At 35.0% G+C, this 13,300-nt stretch overlaps 1 long non-coding RNA gene across 1 annotated transcript in view; it reads right to left on the reverse strand.

Moving 5' to 3' along the window:
• Positions 1 to 12,642, reverse strand: part of LOC117038219 (uncharacterized) — a 123,901-nt gene extending 111,259 nt beyond the window's left edge. The window contains exon 1 of the long non-coding RNA XR_004425644.1: positions 12,577 to 12,642. This is a non-coding gene — a long non-coding RNA (uncharacterized LOC117038219). The remainder of the gene's footprint in view (positions 1 to 12,576) is intronic.
• Between the last annotated feature and the right edge of the window lie 658 nt (positions 12,643 to 13,300).

Consider the following 13,300-nt stretch of genomic DNA (forward strand, 5'->3'; position numbering starts at 1 on the left):
AGTGTCTGTCTCTCTGACACTTCTGTAGGTATATTTAACAAGAAATCCAGGTGCTAAGGCAGAGCAGCTTGGGCTGGCTGTGACCTGAAAATCACATGCTTAGTAGCAGCCTGGAATATCTATGAGAGAAAGCCCTGCAAAAGTTTGACTTTTCTGGGTAATAGTGATAAAAGAATGGAAGAATTTTCTCTCCTCATTGGTTCCAGAAACGACAGCTTATATTCTATGAAGTAGGATGGATAAATTTTTATATCACTCTATTCTATATACATTAAATTTATTTTATATTAATAGTATTTGCTCATATCTTATAATGTTAAAGACAGAGAAATGCATATCAGTAAATACAAATTCTTTATGTTTGCTGGGAAAAATATACAAAAAGCAGCTTTTGTTGCTAAAGGTTTCCACATCATTCTGTGCTGTGCTATCACCTTGGCTTGGAGCACTGAGGGCAGTTTTCTAGCAGAGTGGAGGGACTTCAGTGCCTCCCAGTTCAGCCTCAAGAGGTGCCGGCAAACTCGGGATGACTCAGCTTTATGGTTACATCTGAGAAATCTGGTGAGAATAATTCTATTCGCAAGTATAAAATCTCTGTTTGAAAAATAGTTGCAATTGTATAGCCCTCTCTACTCCTTCATTCTAAGACATAGCTCTAAATTCTTGAAAGAAGACACAAACACACACACACACACACACACACACACACACACACACACACACACACACACACAAGAATTGACTTTGGAGTCTGAAACATCATGTTCTGAGTCCTTCTCGTGTTGTGTAAAATATGTGAATTCTAGCATGTTAGTTTCCTTTTTAGAGCATGTTTACTCACATATAAAATGGTAAAAGTAATACCTCTAATTTGTTGGTTTCTCTGAAATTTAAACAAAATATGTAAAAAACTTGGCTCTAAAAAGCGTTCGCAAAATAAGTTTAAATTCTTTCTTCTTTTCTTCATCAGTTTTAAATTACTAATTAAATACATTACAGGTTACCCTAAACAAAATGTATGTCCCTTGAAGTCTGAAAACTTAAAAAAAAACAAGCAAACAAAAAAACCCAAAAACTTTAATTCCTCCTTGAACAGAAACTAGATAGAAATAGATAAGTGACTAATTTGAAACTTTGGATCAGTATAAGGATTATACACCTTTCTATTGATAACCATTTCTTTTTTTCACGATAATATTTATGTGCATCTTTTGCTAAACTATCTTAAGATAGAAAAATATCTTCCAATAAATTTATTGACGTCCCTAACTGAAACACATGGTTGCTGACTTACACATGATTTTGTTTCAGTTACAAAATTCATACATACTGTGTTGACTATATTATCAAACTGCAAATTTTCTGCCCTTCTTCTGCCCACCCTCCCCCCCACACACACACTCCAGTTCAAGCCCTTGTTTCTCAGTCTGGTTGTGTAGGACACAGCTCCCTGACCCATGCCGGTGTTTTGAGCCTGCGCTCACAGCAGTTCACACCAGCTGCCAGCCACTCATGCTGGCTGCCGGCCGCTCTTGACAGCACATGGTAGCCCATGGCAGCACACAGCAGCCCACGGCAGCTGACGCTGACCTCCAGTTGCTCACAACAGCCCAGCTCCAGGGAGAGCCATTGTTCACAGTCTTAGCTGTAGAGGGCACAGCTCACTGGCCCTTGTGGGAATCCAACCAGTGACCTCAGTGTTAGGAGCAACGCCCTCCAAACACCTGAGCCACGGGTCTGGCCCGCAAAATTTTTAGGGGACTTGAATAGCAAGTTTTCTATTGTAATTATGTAAATTATAATTTAATTGTAACACATAGTCTTACATATAGTTGATAGTTAATTTTGTATACTGAAATTGTTTAAATTATCCCTGATAAGACGTTTTCTCCCTGGTGAAATGGGTTATTTGCCATTATTATGGTTAAACAGGGTTCAAGTTTAGTTGTGTGCAAAGCATCCCTTGAGGTGACAATGCATAATCTATGATGCTTCAGGCACCGTGTTGGCCCATAGAAGCTAGGTATTTAGCTCATGCCTGGTCAAAAAAAAAAAACAAAAAAAAAACACACACAAAAAAAACCAACTAATAAAGAACCAGGTTCATATTTATATAGAATAACAGAAATTCATTAAATAAAATATGACATAGAAATAACCATTAATATTGCATACCTTTCAATGTTACCTTTAAAGACATGTTATTTATGGAGCCTGATATTATTTGGTGGGAAAAAATTTATAGTTTGTTTTTTAAAAAAAGCACCCTAAGATTGAATTTCACTGTATAGGTGTAAGGTATATTGACTATCTTCTTTTAATTCCACAAATTCAATTCATTTCAAATAATAGGTCCTACTGATAGAAACTCCTTTTCTTATTTCATACAGTGAAGTGTAATAACACCTGCAACCAAGTTCTGAAATACATAAATCAATAATTTCAACTATAAATGTCATTTTCCCCACAGGTTTTACTACTTTTGGTTTAAGAATCATCATGGTTCAAAGTACAGGTTTGTTCCTTAGAGAAGCACATCATTAGCAGCAAAATAATCACCCAGATATGTGTCATTGAACAACTGCCCTTTTAGGTTAGCTGTATGCTAAATAGAGATTTATACAATATCCCCATAAAGAAGTACTTAGATAGTAGGGGCATAACTAAAGTCATTAAAGAGAACTAACAATGAACTTAATTTAAGGCATCAAATGAGCAAAATACTTTACAAGTGGCTGGAATGTTAATATTATGATAATGTTATGCTATGTTAAGAACAATTAATCGTGCAGTTTCAAGGTGATGAAGCATGATACACGCTTTTCCTGAGTGCTTTCCGTGGTTTCAATTCCCCTCTATCTCTTTATGATAAGGCATTACACAAAAATAAAGGTAGTGCCAATTGCAAAATGGACTACGTAGTTATTTCACCATCTTAGTGAGCAAATTATCCTGGTCATAGAGTCTCACTGAAATGTTAAAACATTCGATTAGACCATATGGAGACAATCTGATAATAAAGCAAGTCGAACGGTCAAACATTGCCCTAAAGCGGAACATTTCTATTTCAGTTTCCAGTGTGTCTAATCATATTACTGCATGTTTTCCTAAGTCTTGACAGGTGTTTGCCCATAATTCCCATAGTTATAAACCTTATCCTTTGGAAGAAACATGAGACTGGGCAGGAAAGCAATAAACTCCACTATTACTCTTACCTGCCTTCAGAATCACCCGGTTTTGCCGAGGACTGAGAGAGTTTGTGGGACATGGGACTCTTCACACTAAACCAGGGCAAGTCTCAGATTAATGGATGAGCCAGTTACCCCCTTGTCCCTATCTTGCTTACTTGTGCTGACTGGGACCAGGCAGATGATGGAAGCCTGAGCGGTCCACCTTTCTGTTCTTCCTGTCATCAATAAAATAGAACCACAGATAGTAAACATGATAGTCACTGATGATATGATCTATTTTCTCCAGGGCCCGTGACTTTAATACTTGGTCTTTTACTGTTTTGTATATCAAGATATTTCTACACTGCTTCCTTACCCCATCAGATACCTATCCCCACTTGGGTGATAAATTCATCAATGCCTCCAAAGTAAAGTTTTTGTGTTTTTAAGTACGTTACTGCTTGAATAAGAAAAAAATAAATAAAAATGTGGGAATGTGGGGACGGTGTGGAGAGTCCTCTAAATCAGAGGCTATACACTCAGGCAATAGATAGAGCATCGTTTGGCTAAGAAAACCTACTGCTTTTACACATGAGTATCTTCACAGATTAAAATAATAAAGAACCTGTAGGACATATTCCTGCGATGACATAGTCCTGTTTCACAACTTATTTGCATTGGCTGAAAACACATGTAACGATAACCCTCAGAACACAAGCTCTGGAGCTAAACTGGAGGAATTAAAATTTCGGCTATGCCTCTTATCTGCTATATGACCCTGAACTAGCCAATAAGTTCTCTGTGACTTAGTTTGGTCATCAGTAAAATAGAGATAATAAAGAGTGCATGCTTCATAAGTTTGGATGATGGTTAAGTGACATACAGCTGAGCCTTGATCAACACCAGTTTGAACTGTGCAGGTCTACTTACATGAAGAAATTTTTCAATAAATACAGTCCAATGGCCTTCCTGTTTAATTAATTTAACACATGTAGTTTTATAATTGCTAATCCTTACTGCTGTAAGAAACAAATATACCAGTTTGAATCTAATGTTTGTAATTTATAATTCTATGAATGTCCCTATAACAACTGCTTTAGCTGCATCTCACAATGTTTATATGTTGAATTCAATTTTTATTCTGTTCAATATATTTATTAATTTTCCTTAAGGCTTACTTTTTGACTCACTTTTTTTTTCTTTAAGTATGTTCAGTTTTCAAATATTTGGAGCATTTCTAGATATATTTTTATTATTGATTTCCAGTTTAATTCCTTTATAGTCTTGAGTGTACCTTTAAATAATATTGCACTGCTTCATGTCCCTCCTGCAAAGAGCTGATGTCCACCTTCCTCAGATCCATGCCATGAATAACACTTTCTCAGTTCTTCAATATTTTATATAACCTCCTAATGAGGGTAATGAAGTAAAAACCTAGAAGAGATTGTGGACACTTTTCACATTTCCAACCCCCATAGGCTTCACCTGTTCTTCCACTGCACATTGATTATCCTCACCGATTTACCACTCACCCTAGTGGAATCCTGAATGTTTCTTACTAATAGCCCAAGTGAGCCAGTGCTTGTGTTTCTCTGACTGTCTGTATTTATTTTATTGCTCAGTTGGTTAGCCTGTGATCACAACTAACTACTGAGTCAAAAAAATAAAATAAAATACACAACAACAAAATGAAGAAACAAACAAAGCATGGACATTTTCTGTTTCGCTGAATTTTTTGGTTGGTTTGTTTGTTTCAGTTTGGGATTGAAACCCTTTTCAACTTACTAGATCCTAAACACAAGCTGGAAGTCTGGAAGTTTATTCATATACTTTAATAGTAAATTCCTCTCCTATTTACTTCAGAATCCCCTTAAGTATCTTTCAAATAAGAATACTAACTACCGTGTTACCCTGAAAATAAGATCTAGCTGCAAAATTAGCTCTAATGAGTCTTTTGGAGCACAAATTAATATAAGACCCGGTCTTATTTTACTATAAGACCATGTATATTATAATATAATATAATATGATATAATATAATATAATATAATATAATATAATATAATATAATATAATACCAGCTCTTATATTAATGTTTGCTCCAAAAGATGCATAAGAGCTGATTATCTGGCTAGGTTTTATTTTTGGGGAAGCAGGGTAATATAGTCTTTGAAAAAAATACACGCTTCTTAAATGTAGAAAATAAAATTAATTTTGGCATGAGATATTATATAATACCAGGTTGAAAATGTATAATAATCAGATAAAGTTATGTGATAATATAATGAGTAAAGAAACTGTAAATTTTTATATATATATATATATATAAAAAAAAGAGTAACTACTTGGCATGAATTTGGCTTAAATGTGAATTAATACTTACAGTATAAAGCCAGGCTACAATTAGTTATTTGGCTAATAAGAAAGGGATAAGATTAAATCAAAGAAATTGATAGGTGAAAACCAAAAAGCAGATGTTGGCACATATTAATGATTAATCAATTCAATTGTTATAAGATATTTAAGAAAATATTAGGGAAAAATATATATACACATACACACACGTGTGTGTGTGTGTGTGTGTGTGTGTGTGTGTGTGTATCCATGAAATGATGGATATTAGGGATAAGAAGTTGTAGTAGTTATTACATGGATTAGTTAATGATTGTAAGAATCAATGTTTGGCTTTATATGAAGATTTCAAGGTAGCTATGTTACTCCAAGTAAATAATTTCAACCAAACCTTTTTCTGTCTTAGAATAATTGTGCCTCTGCTATCTTGATGCTGTCACAAAGTGGGAATCAATATTTACTACTATAAGTTGTGGCTTATAAAAGTACTGATTATTATGAGTTGAAGTCTATTAATAATACAGGATTTTTCATATCAAGAATATTAAGCAAGTGATATGTTAAAATTCAAAACATACTTCATAGTGAAGAAAATCAAGACCAGTGATAATTCAGATCTAGGCATATGACAGTTCCGTGAAGCAGAATAGCCTGCTGCAGAATGTCTGAGTCCAGGGCACGAGGAGAAATTTCAGGAAGATGAGCAGTACACAGTCAAGGAAATCATGAGTAAGCTATTCTCTGCTGCCTCAAGCAGTTGGTTGAATTACAGCAGTAGAGGCAAAGGTAGAGAAAGGTGTAGATACATTGACTAAAATTTGAAAGGCAGCACCTTAATAAGAATCTCGATATAGGTCTTATCATAAATACTAAAGAAGTAGAAGCTTGTCCACAAAGACGCTGCTAGTGATTTTGGGGTATACCTTTGCAGCACAAACTATACTAAGGTTGAGTTATAGCAGAATAGATACAACCCAATCAAAATAGTAGTAATGACTCCATAGTTGGAGTCTATTGTTAGGACACAAAGGATTACTGATACAGACTGAATTGCATTCCCTTGAAAATTCATGTATGAATGACCTAATGTCCATTGTGGCTATATGTGGAGATGGGACTATTGGGTGGTGATTATATTAGATGAGGTAGAGCCCTCATGATGGGATTAGTGGCTTTATCAGAAAATGAGAGATTGATCTCGCTCTTCTCTCTCTCTCTCTCTCTCTCTCTCTCTCTCTCTCTCTCTCTCTCTCTCTCTCTCTCTCTCTCTCCCTCTCTCTCCCCCTACCGCCTGCCCCTCCTATGTGAGGACATCGAGAGAAGGTGGCAGTACATAAGCCAGAAATAGGGTTCTAAGAATTGGCCAGCACCATGACCTTGGATTTTCCAACTTTCATACTGTGAGAAATAAATATCTGCTGTTTAAGCCACCCAGCTTATGGTATTTTGTTACAGCATCCTGATCAGACTAACACAGTAATAAATATAGTTTAGGAACTCTAGTAACCTAATGCTATTTAAACTTTAGATTCAAAATCAATAACCAGTAACTGAGGAAATATCCACATGTCTAACTGAATCCAAACAAGATGGCCATGGAGATAATTTGTTCTTTCTTTCTATACTTAATTTTAAAAGAAGAGGAGGGCCAAGAACTTAATTTTTTACTACTCTTCCAAGGCACAGGCAATTACCTGTCTGCTTTTCTCTCTCCCAGTATTTTTTTCATTCTCTGTAGTTTCTTACCACTGCAAGGTAGTGATTTCAGAAGGAAATTTGAGTTCCTGGATTTCTTCCTTTCCTGCTCTCTGCCAATTCACTTCATAAGCTATGGAAAAGTCTTTTGATTCTTTTTTGGAATTATGATGAAATGTGCCTAGCTCATTTTCTGTTCTCAGTTTTTTGTTTGTTTGTTTGTTTTGTTTTGTTTTGTTTTTAATCTCAACGTTTGCTGAGCATTTTTTTGTTGTAAGACTCTGTATACACATGAGATGTGATAGGTTGCAACCCAAATAAAGAGGTTATTCTTGCCCTCTTCCTTCTGGGATTCTATTGCATCCATGAAGCTTGCATTACTGTGAAGTATTTACTTTCATCACTTAAGTGATAATGAGGACAGAAATTTTTAAGCATTGGAAAAAAATGATAGATTATCTTTCAAACAGTCGGCATTAAACTATGATAGAATAAAACGCTATAAACATACTGAAAATTCCAAATTTTAAAAACCTTACATTTTCTGGTATATAGCTTGTTCAGCTTTTAGTTTTTCACTTAATTAAGGTTTTCCGGACCGATTGAATAATGGTCATCAGTGATCATCCTGTGCAAAAGCTTTCACTTGCAGGAAAATGTTCATTATTTTAGTGTTTTTAAATATAGAAACATTAAAATAAAGAGGAATTTTTATTGATCCATTAAATACTCTTACGACTTTGCTTATATTACGCTTCATTTTTAACATTTTCTCTGAATGTTTTGCTGTCTCTGTGTACAAAGTTAAAAGAGATTATGTTTGACAGGCCATTCAGGAAACCTTATTCTTCTTTGATTTTGCTTCTATTTTTACTACCTGGCTGACACATACTTGGTTCAAGGAGGCAGAGCCATCTCATCTTTCTATTTCCTTGATTCCTCCAAACTGCCGTTTTGTTTACTGTGCTTTTGTGGATGCTCTTATAACATGTTTGTGGCACGGGAATTGAGCTGGACTCAGGCCAGATTGACATAGAGCACTGCCATTAAAATGAGCTTTTATGACTAGAGGAACCGGTGGCCCTTGTGTAGTGTATTTGCTTTCCATTAGGCATGAAGATTGCCTTATGGACGACTCCATCGAAACTCCTTTACTAATTGAATGCGATGCCTGACAAGAGAGTCTTGGGTATCCGTAAACTAGAACAGTCTACCTTGAACAGGCTGATATTTTATTTATGTTGCACTCTCTTAGCTCCTCTAGGGAGTCTGTTTCTCAGTTCAGTTTTTCAGTTATCCCATTGATTTTGGCAGGACCAAGATACTCAGCCTAAAAATACATTGTGTGCACGACTTAATTTTTTAAGATCTTCGCACCAATCAAGAGTTGAGAACTCTTATGTATTGGACACAAAATCAGGTAATGTTGCCAAAGCATTCTGTGGTGCAGTGGTAGTCGTCAAAGTCTGTGCATATAGAGTCACCCAGGGGGCTTATTAAAACATGCCCCACCTTCAGAGACTGTGATTCGACAGTTTTGGTAATGGTGAGGAATACATCTTTTAACATGAATTCTCAGGGGACTTTCATGCAGGTTGCTGGCCAGTGTTTTATGAAAAGCAAGCACACTGGAGTGAGTTTGATGATATCGGGTTAGTGAAACCCAGCTTTAGTTTTAGCTGGAGAATTTTCTAATATTGTAGGGTCACTGTGAGTATTAAAAGCCTGGCATAACTGTTCAATAAATGTTATTTTCTTTCCATTAGCTAGTATTTTGTTTAATCCAAGAAACATATTAATACTTTATATATCACTTAAAATAGAGCTCCTTCTAGTTAAATAAATGTGTGGAGTCTTTTAGCTGAAAGGCTCCTCCAATATATTTTGTGTAATATTGACTTTTTAAAGAAAAGTTGTTTTACTTAAATTGTATATGTCCTTTCCTCAACACAGCATATACTGTACTTACTTATATTGATACTCCCACCCTCTCAATTTGTGCTAATTCTTTGAATCTCTACTTTTAAATATGTCATCCTACAGATTTTATTTACACTGGATTTCATTTCAATTTTTTTTCATCTTTGAAGTAATATATAAAATGATTCTCCAAATTTAGAACACACACAGAACAGGTACAACTCTATCTTCTGATTGAAATGTATTTGACTTGCTATGAAGGGCAACCGAACCATCTTTTTTTTTTTTTTTTTTTAACAGCTTGCTTTATGAGGACATAATAGTAACATGATAATTCCTACCAGTAAGCAGGAATTATATGGTCACAATAATAGGGAAATATAATAAGATGAGAGAGGATTGTAAAATGCTTAGTCTTCTGAAAAATTCTCCCCAATCTGAAGCTTTTATAACCTCCCAATTATATTGTAATTAATGCTGCTGTAGAGAATTATCAACTTAAGTACATTCCAGCAATCAAAGTTGAAATTATTTGCAGAGGAAACTGTATAATTCTGTCCTGAAAGAAATATGTATGCCTCTCCCCATCCCCCCAAAAGATAAAATAACCTTGAAGGCTAAAATAAGAAAAGTTTCAGAACACGATTGCACATTTTCTAATGAAATGACAAAGTTGTCTCCATTTTAGACAGTATTTTTGACAAAGTTCCATATCTGAGGTTAATGACAATGTCTTAAGGGCACAAGTCTTGAAGGAGAGTAGAATTGGTTCAGGAAATTGAAGAAAAAAAAGAATTAAAAATGTATATGGATAAGATAACACAGTACAGGGCAGTAAATAAGAATAAAAGTGAAAACAGGTAATCAGGTCATGAGTTACTCTAAACCTCAAATAAGCAGCATATCATCATCAAAATGAGTTGTAAAAACGTGTAAATGCATGTCACTAATTTTTTCCAGGTTATGTCCAAATAACTATTGCACTAATAATGATAAAAAAGAAGTGTCAAAGCTTCTCCAGACGGAACAACAAAAGTCAGTTTGCTCTTACATAAAAACATTAGTATTTACTGGTTCCCTATGTAGTCACTGTTGGAATTTAGCACAAATTTATGAAGGATGAAAGTGATTTGTATACCCCAAATAAATAAATGAGCAACACTACTGGGAGGAAGGACTTCTCACTTCTCATTTCTTTTATTAATGAATAATTCTCCACACCCCATCTAAAAAAGGAAATTTTTGTGTTTAGCTCTTTAGCCAGCTGACAAGTTGACATCATCATAATGTTCTCATAATTAATCATAATCAAAATCACAATGAAGCATGGACTGTACTCGAAAGAGAAAAATTCTTGTAAATTAGAAATTAGTAGAATGCTTTGTCATTGTTACTTCTAGAGTTTTCTGGTATACTGCCACTTATCAAACAAATCATTTAAGGTCTATCTATATTCCCCAAGTAGAGTTAGGTTCTTCTAGGGATCAAAGATACACTTGAGTTAACAATATAGTTTAAGAATTGAAAAAAAAAAGTGTGCTCACTTATATCATTTAATGAATATTTACAATGTAGCATATGAAAAAGGTGATCTAACAAAGGCTTGCTGTAAGAGTGCTGAGAAAATAAGAGACAATGCAGTGGGCAGGAATCATTCTTAAAAGTGAAGCATGTTGATTTTAGTGTTGAACGAATAGGTATAAATATATGCAAAGAAGATAGGACTGGTACAATTATGATAGTGATTCTGAAAGTAAGCAAATATTCTAAAGTGGTGGTTGTGTATTTGGAAGTGATTACATGAAAGGTGTGGAAAGAAGGGAGGAAAGAAAGAAGGGAGGAAAGTAGGAGGGAAGAGAACACAAAGAAGGGTTTGAGTAGAATTATTGAGTAAACAATATATTATTTGAATATTATTTGTCACTTGTAGGAAAAATTGAAAGAATTGGAGACTAAAGGAAAATGGGGGATTCATTGAAGAGATATCCAAATATGCAAAATAATCTATCCGAGAGACAATAATGGCTACAACCCATCAATTATCTCACCTTTATGCCTTCAATAGCCTATCTTTCCAGCTGTCTTATTTTTATCCTGACACCAATGATCCAGCAGGGATCTACATTTGCATTTTCGCTGATCAACTTTTCACTGTTATTTACTCCTCTGACATTCTTGCTCTCCAGCTTGCACAGTATACGTTCCATAATCAATCACTCTTTCTGAGAAACCACTTCTTCCCTTATCTTTGGACCTCCTCCCTCCACTGTCCTCTCACTGAGTAATGTAACTGGGAAAAAAAATACTGATCTAATCCAAAGTTTCCCCTACTTTGAAACTGTATCAATGCAGCAAAATGAGGCTAGAGAAAAATATACCACCTCAATAAATGGTATCACTTAAAAATAAAAACAACAAACATCCAGTGAGTCCAAAACACCACCAAGCAACCATGTGTATGTACTTTGGTAATCCCTTTCTCTTTAACATCCCTTTCACAATTCCATTACCCGTAACCCCCAATAATTCCTCCCGGTCGTCATTCTTTTCCAATAATCAATCTTGTTTTTGAATTTTCTAGGACAATTGATATAATCGGAAGGGATTTTCCAAAATCTGACAATCTCTTCATGTACGAGCATTTTGCCTTCCTGACTCATATTTAAACTTATGCGTGCTAGATCTCACACTTTCTTTTTATCAGGGGGCTCATTCCAGTAAGATTCTATTGGTCTTTTGCCTGTGTTTTCTTTCTGTCATTGTTTATTCACACTCTACTATATAATTCTATTTAGCATTAAGACAAAAGTTAATTCCCCTGTCTTAATTAAAAGTTTCTTTTCCCACAGTATCTCAAGTAGCTATACTCGTACATCACTTATTTGCTTTCCATTGCAGCAACATTTCTCAAAAAGATATATATAATTGCTCTCTCCTGTTCTACTATTAGAGACAAGTTTCAACAAAAATCACATAGTATATTACTATTAAGTTTCCATTAAAAACATGTCAAGATACATGTATGTTTAAAGATATATACAAAAGAATCACCCCGTTCAGGATAGAACTTGCTTGTGTTGTGGAAAAGGGAGATTGCATCTGGAAACACAATGGAACTTCAGGTGTACTGGTCGTATTTGGTTAGTATGCAAATGTTAATTATGTATAATCTTGTATTATTTTAACTTAAAAATAAGTCTGGATAGCACTGAAGTACATGTGGAAACAACTATAGAAGAGGGATTTAACGAGAAAGGTATTTTCCTTCACGTGCTCCAAACTAGCCAAGTCTTATTTTCTCATTCCCTTGCCTCAAGCACAGGAGCCACCCCCGTTTTTTAACAAATAAGTAGCTAAAGCATCTCCTTCTCATTTGTAATTGCCTAAGAATGCTGAAAAGATGAAGACAGTCATCCATGGGTGACGGGGACAGACTTACCCACCAAGCCTGAGAGCTGTTCCATGAAGCTGACTGTGATATCCTCCAGCATGGAGAGGATTCACCTGCAGGGTTAAAGAGTGGTGACTGGTCAGTGAAGTCTTATCCGAAGCACATGATCTCTAAGCCAATACAAAAGTTTCCATTATGATTCCCACAACTGGCCAGAGTCTGAACTTCAACAGATTCAATCAGCTTTAATCACAGTCATTGGGTAGTAATGGAATGGGTAGGGAACAGTGTCTGAATTATTTACTGAAATTAAACTTTCCCTCAGCCTATTGGAGAGGTCCTCAGGATTTAAATTTATTTCAGTACTTAATACAATATATTTGTGTGTTTTTGGGGGAAAAATTTATCATCCAAATTTATAGACTAAAATTCAAAAAGTAGCAACATTTTCATTTAACCAAAATAACCAAAAAAACATAACTTGTGATTTCTGAGGTATTAGCCTCTATGTTCCATGATGTCCTACTATATAACTTCCAAAAGAAGTCATTTTATAGTAAGTGTGCATATTATTGCAGGTATCTATATGTCAGCTGAGGAATTTTTTGATGAGTGTTTTCATATCATACATCGAAGACTAGAAGGTAAAGGCATTTTTGAAATATTTGTAATATGTCTACACCAAACAAACTACTGGCATATTTATAGGCAGCAACTCATTTTATTCTTTTCAAAGCCTTAATTTATCAAGTGAGTTTGGGCTGAATTTCTC

The sequence above is a fragment of the Rhinolophus ferrumequinum genome, chromosome 18, assembly GCF_004115265.2.
Source record: "Rhinolophus ferrumequinum isolate MPI-CBG mRhiFer1 chromosome 18, mRhiFer1_v1.p, whole genome shotgun sequence".
Taxonomy (NCBI): Eukaryota; Metazoa; Chordata; class Mammalia; order Chiroptera; family Rhinolophidae; genus Rhinolophus; species Rhinolophus ferrumequinum.